Genomic DNA, 7,139 nt, shown 5'->3' with positions numbered 1-7,139 from the left:
ATTAATTATTGATTTTATTCATTTGTTGTTTGTTTGTTTTCCATTTATAGAAGTAGGAGAATGGCTTTACTACAGAACGTAGTAGTTAAAAAGATATACAATAGCAAAGTGATACTAATGAAAAATATGCAACATTATTATTGTCAAATTAATAAATACAGAACTTCCAAAGAAAAATAACATGAAAGAGATCTTCCATCTAATCTTATCAAGCTGAAACAGTTTTATTGGACTGTATTTTTCAATAGATTCTTTTTGAACACTGGATAAACACATTATGAACATTATGAACACTTCTGTTCATCCATAGAATCCAGTTGCTCACCTCTACTTGGGAAGCAAACTAGATAATATTTTTCACTGTTATTTACAAACTGAAATTATGAAAATCACTTTTTACGGTGCCTTTTGAGGTCAGATGAGAACACAGGCAAAAATGAAACCTACAATGAAATTCAGTTGACATTTGTACTTTATGAATTAACCATCTACCTTGTCATTAGTTGTGTTCTGTAATTAATGATGCAAATCTCATCAAGCATGTAGTTTCTATAATGTTGAATTGTGTAATAATCCATTAATCCACATCTTTGGAAGACATCAGGTTAGAAATCATTCCAACAAGTTATCCTGTCAGTAATATAAGTAAAATATGAGGAAACAAAATATAAAAACACTGATGACTTGTTTACATAGTTTGTAAGGTATAATGGCAGTCATCAAATATGAATTCACATTACATTTGGTCTAGCTGAACAATGTTTTTTTCAATAGAAAAAAATGCTTAAAACTTCTATCATTCTCATTCATTAAGATAAATGAAATGCAGCAGTAAAAGTCCACCTTCATCTTTTTAAAATTATCCTCTTTGTTGCATTTTTCCACTGATTTCAAAAGGGTTCATTCTCAAATAGGAAATTAATGGGCTTCTTATTTAGGAACAAGATAAGAATCTTAATTAAATTTCCCTAAGTAAAGCTGAGTTTAAAAACAGAGTAGTTCTACTCTTAATTTCAAGCAATGGATATAACACATCATATCTAAGAATCTTTTAAAAGTCATAATTTTTATTGCATTGCAGGTTCTGACATCTCTATGATAAATCTGTCACATGTCCCCCAAAAAAACAAGTGTTTGACTGTCTCAGGAAAGACCTCCAAATAGTGAATGAGCTGAAGTGGTCTCAGCTTTGCTGGTTAAATGAAGTCAAGTAAAGGGCTGTATTGCTGATGAACTGATTTTAGCTCCCAAACCATTACTTAAAGCTGTCTTATGTATTCTTAAACTATGGTACAGTCTGCAGTCTAGATATATCCTTTTGTCTTCCAAGTAATTTTCTTTATTTGTAAGCAAGCTTTTATTTTACTCTATTGAGAACTAATCATCAGCTAAATGAGAAAACAAACACAAAGTTTTGAACATTACAGGCTACGTGCATGTCAACAGTACATGAAAAAGTATTAGATTTAATATTATGAAAAATGTATAAAAAATAAGATACACAATGAGCAGAGTCAACTTTAAAAGAGCTTACACAGACACCAAGTACAATAACGTTGATTAATGTTAAATATTTGAACAGTGACTACACTGAATCCAGACAATTGCCAGCAAAGGTTATGTAGATCATTGTGTGATGAGTACTGAAATGTTATTAGAACTGATTAGTGGAAGATTGCATTTGAGAAGCAAAATGTAAGGCAAATCCAAAAACAGGCCATGTTGAAATTCAAATAAATATTCTTAACAGAAGGAATGATCTAGTATATAGATATATACAAAAACCAAAATTATTTTTGTTTATTGTTTTGTTTATTTTGATTATTTTTGTTTTCCCAGGCATTATGGGCTGGAATGGATCAAAACAATCAAACAATTTTTAAACAAAAGATTGCTTATACCTTTTAGAGTAGGTGCTAAGCTGTGAATAAAAGCAGACATGAAACAACAACCCTTAATAATTTCCTTGACTATTAAAACTTTGTAAAACAGAGAATTTGGTTCCCTCTTCATCTACTTTTAGCAGGATGCTCTAAAAGTTGCTGTAGATAAGGAGGAAAGTATTCATGCTGAGCTAAGCATGGAATATCTTTCAACACGCTATAAATTCTAGCTCCATCGTACATAATGCTCTTTGGAATTAAAAGAACCTATTTCTTTGAGCATATTTACTGGAAGCTGTTCCTAAGTAAAAATGCCAGAATGAATTTGTAAATTGAAATCATAATGCTTGGGAGCCAAATTTTGCTATGATTTATAAAAATGCAGTGTTGTTGAAATTGCACTCTGCACAGAAGGTCAGGTAAATACGCCTTTTCACTATTACAGTGCTGGCACTTAGTGCAAAGTGGAGTTTTACTTAAAAAATTAAATGGGCTCTTAATAAGCAGAAAGTCTAGATGAAACCAAATAACATATTCAGCAAGAAAGTAAACTGGTGGCTAGGCACTCCCCCCAAAACTTTGTTTCTTAAAAGCCAAATTCTATGGCCTAAGTTGATCAGGATATTGTTCAAGCTGAAGAGAACTGCCCAGATGAGATTGTGTTTTGTTATGAAATTTATGAAAGATTTTGTATATTGTTCTGCGATCCTCTCATGAATAATAATAAATAAAAAGAAGAGAAATCAAAGGCTTTCTCTTCACATCCGTTTATCTTTGTGAGGAGGATTGTATCATAATGAAGATGATGGTCTTTTCCAACCTTAATGATTCTATGACTCTATATTGATTATTTTCTAGTAAATAATTATTTTTCTACCCTCAAATCTGAAAGAGCCCATCAAAAAAAAGTAGTAGTGATAACAGGAATTACCAATATATTAATACATGTCCGTTGATTCTGTATATCTGTCCTGTTCTATGACCCGAACAAATTGTTTTAACTGCTAAATACAAATTACATGAAAATTTAAAAGCTATGTTTATTGCAGATAATTACCTTTTACATTTTGAAGACAGGCATTTGCATTTACATGTTCATTCAAGGTGATTGATTTTTATATGGAGAAAAGACACCAATCAGTCAATCAGTTTCAACTAGTCAGTGCCTAAATGGATATATTTACAAAAGTATTTTTTCAGTGAAAATTGTCTTCCTGAACTTTAACTCTCTGAGAGCAATCAAGGATTTCCTTAAAAAAAAAAATCTCTTATTGTAAAATAAAGTAAATGCTGAACAAAAATGTATTTTTCTCTTGCACTTTGGAAAAAAAAATATTAAAAACAATGTTAAAGGAAAATCTTTGTGTGTGTATGTATATGAAATAATTTAAAGCATAGAGCCTGATGTGTGTCCGAGTTTCGTACAACATTGTGTGATAATTTTAGCAGGCTTGCCTCACCAAAGGAGGAAGTTCAGCTCAGTGGAGTGGCCAGGCTCTCCACAGTGCCATGGCCCAAAACCTCGGATAACACAGTCTAAGTCAACAGTGGCCATGGATTAACTGAATATATGCCTGACTTGGATGATAAACTGAAAGGTGATTTAAGTCTGCTTGTGTCACATTCTCTCTATATTTTTAAACATATTATTAGTGGCCTGGCCTGGAAGATGTGACCTTCTGGCAATGGATTAGTCAATGGAGAGAAAAAAAAAAATAATAAAAATCCTTTTGTTCCTTTTGGAATTCTCAAATCATTAAACCCAAGCTTTTAATGAAAGGCCCAGGCTTTAAACACATCAAATACATATTATTCCTAAGATCTAATAGATACATGTTCCTATCATACACATCTCAAAAAATAATATATATACACGTATTTATCATGTATACTCTATTTTTAGATTGCAAATTGCAATCTACAGCTGAAATTGCAAAATTTCAGTCTCACGTTTCACAAAAAGTATGTTAATAAAAATTAAGATAATCCTTTTCAGATCAGTGACATCAAAATCATTTGAAATCAAGGGTACATAACGTCACTTACTACTTAGATTCAGGATAAATACGATAATCAGATAGTCATTTGATTTTATTAGGTATAAAAATAATAAACACTTTCCATCCATACAGCACCTCTTATCCAATGATTTCAAAGCATTCAGTGTCAATTTCATGTGACCTGGAAACCAAGAGATTGCAAACCCTACTCAAAATGCTGGGGTTTTGCTACTATATATTCATTTTCATTCTTTCATCTGATTCTGTTTACCTGAATGTTTCCAGAAGATAAAGAAAAGTATTTAATTTGGGGGGTTGTTATATATTGTCATGTTATGAGAAGCATTTTTAATACAAAAAATCAATCCATCTCTTCCAAGTATGGATTTCTATCACAAGGCACTAAATGAGTATTTAAAATTAAGAAGATTCAGAGTATTTTGTCTGCCTTATATCCTCAGCTGGGAACCAGAACAGTGTTAACCATCTTTTCCATTTCCTTCAGTAATTCTCTATCTAGTTATTAAGATCTAAAATTGTCACATTGGTTTTCAAATCCTTTTATGAAATAGGTTCATCCATTAGGCTATTTTACTGCTCAGAACTCTAGAAACCAAACGTATTTTCTCTCTCAGAGGAGATTTGTATAGGTTTACAAATAAAACATGTTTTGGAAAGGGACTATGTCTGTGTTTGCTCAATGTTAATAATATTGAATGGTAAAATCAGTCCTTTTGGAGAAATTGCTCATAACATTGTTTCCATAAGAGAAGTCATGATTTATCAGACATAAAGTATTGAAGTGCAACCTAAAGTTAGTATTGACATCGTTTCTCACTGTTAACATGTAGTCAGAAAACTTAACACATTCTTAGAACTGTAGACTCCCAGAGAGCCACTCTTTCAAATTTTTGAATAAATGAGGATAAGGAACATATTAGTGATTCCAGTTTCATTAGAAAACTTGAATAAAATGATATAAAAGATATTAACAAGGCTTGCTCCATGAATCCATTAAGATCCAGAATATACAAGGAAAAACATTTGAAGCAAGTAATTACATTTTCAAATACATGTGGGAGTCAAAGTACTGTTTAAAACATTATTATTTTTTTCCTGAACATTTATGAATAAGCATGTAAACTGCAGCCACAGAGCTTGTCGCTTGTACAGCTGTGCAACTTCATAACAACCTGCCTCTTGAAATGACAAGTTCACATAGGAGTAGAACTTTGTAAGATGTTCTCCTGAAAATAAATATCCTAAACAAGCTTCTCCTGAGTCCTGCCTTTTGTCACCAGTCTAACACCCAGCCAGGGTGTGTTTACTATCCAGAGCAAAAGAGCTTCATCTCTTAAGAGATGTTAATAAGACAGGGCCAGGAGTCCTGCTCAGCACTGAAACCGAGTAACTACTTAGTTTTATTGGATAGCAGGACAGGAAAAAAATGTGACTCAATAAGTGCTGAGGATTGTTAGCAATCCAAAATGTTAAAAAAAAAAAAAAAAAAAAAAATCAGTACCAGGCTCTATCCAGTATCAAGCTAAATGCTTCTTCCATTTAGCCAAAAGTTTTCAGCCCATGCTTTGTTGAATCTGAGTTCAAGTTCAACCATCATATTACAGTTTCATCAACTGTTCTGTTATCTCTGCTAATAAGCCATCTGGCAGGGTGTCATTTTCTACTGAAAACAGGTGTTTGATCCAATTCTCATTTGTTATGCTGTCAAGAAAGTATTCATTGAAATTGGTGACTAAATTCAGACAATGTTCTTGTATGGTAGCAGACAGTCAGGATAAATTTTGAATTAACATTAAAACATTTCCATGGTTAAAACATTTGCCAATTTCTCTCATATTGTCTCTTCACATATCTCATTGCACCTTAAGGTGCAATTTCTTTATCTTTTCCTTGTTCTATATTTTGATTTTTATCTAATTATTATGCAATGTGCATGTTTTAGCCTCCAATTGATGTTCTATTCACTGCAGTGCAAGAACAAAAAGCTAAATGGATGAGTTCAAGAACCTTAGCTCATTCAAAAAGGACTTAGCTCAATCAAAAATAAAATTCCCTCCAGAATGCTATTGTTCCTTACAAGAGAAATCAGAGTTGTGAGCCAACACCTTCCCAAGTTACAGCCCTCCTGGGTTTAGAAAAATTGTTTGGACAGTCATTTCCCATTTTACAATGAAATATGAGAAGCAAACAAAGCTTTAGCTCTAAAGAAGCCAAGCTCTTTAACAGAGAAACAACAAACACCAATGGCTGACTGTCATTTTGACAGCTACTGCTTTGTGGTGAATACTGAGTGCACACTGAGTATGGCAATGGGTGACTCTTCAATTTTTACTGGAACACTATAGTTATTGCAGCAATCGCTCTCAACAAGAACACATGCCAATGTTATTCCATTGTGAATCCTAACTACAAAAAAAAAAAATGGCAGTGCTAGAAAATAGATTTTTTTTCCTTAACTATTATTTTATTGTTTCGTTTACATGTACAACTTGTCCAAAATTCATGGCACTTTGTTTTTTCTACACTGAGAAACCTGTAATTGCAGATGTCCTGTAGGTCCTATTGTACTTGAAAAAGCTCAGTTTGGAATCCTTCTCAACTCCAGGTAAAAGAATTATATCAAACTAACTTGCACCTTTTTCCCCATGACTTAACATCACAGGGTGTTGTGCTGCTGAAAGATATCACCATGAAAAATTGTTAAAGGTTTCTCAATGTGAGCAATCCCTGAAATCATATCATATGACTCTTCTAAGCCCTTCATATTGAAAGTTGACACTACTTTCCATTCATTTAGCTTTCTATTAAAAAATAAATAAATCAAGAGGCTTATCTTTTCAAGAGCTTACTTTGTATCAAGGTGATTGTCAAGTAGGGAAGATTTTCACCATATGATTGAATAACTGGTTATAGAAATAATGTCCTAAGGCATTGGTCCATTATACCACTCAAATAAAAACCAAATGATAAGTAGCAGGAAATCATACTTTCTAACAGCCTTATGCTCCCTACAGTTTCCAGAACAGTCTAATAGCTGTGCTTGAATTCTTTTCTTTCCACACCTCCAAGTCATTCATGCCTATTTTATTAACTGGCTTGTGCCATGTTTCTTTGCTCTTCCTTTCTTTCTTTTTCTTTTTCTTTTTCTTTTTTTTCTTTTTCTTTTTCTTTTTCTTTTTCTTTTTCTTTTTCTTTCTTTCTTTCTTTCTTTCTTTCTTTCTTTCTTTCTTTCTTT

The sequence above is a fragment of the Oxyura jamaicensis genome, chromosome 8, assembly GCF_011077185.1.
Source record: "Oxyura jamaicensis isolate SHBP4307 breed ruddy duck chromosome 8, BPBGC_Ojam_1.0, whole genome shotgun sequence".
Classification (NCBI taxonomy): domain Eukaryota; kingdom Metazoa; phylum Chordata; class Aves; order Anseriformes; family Anatidae; genus Oxyura; species Oxyura jamaicensis.
This window is presented reverse-complemented; position numbering follows the sequence as displayed.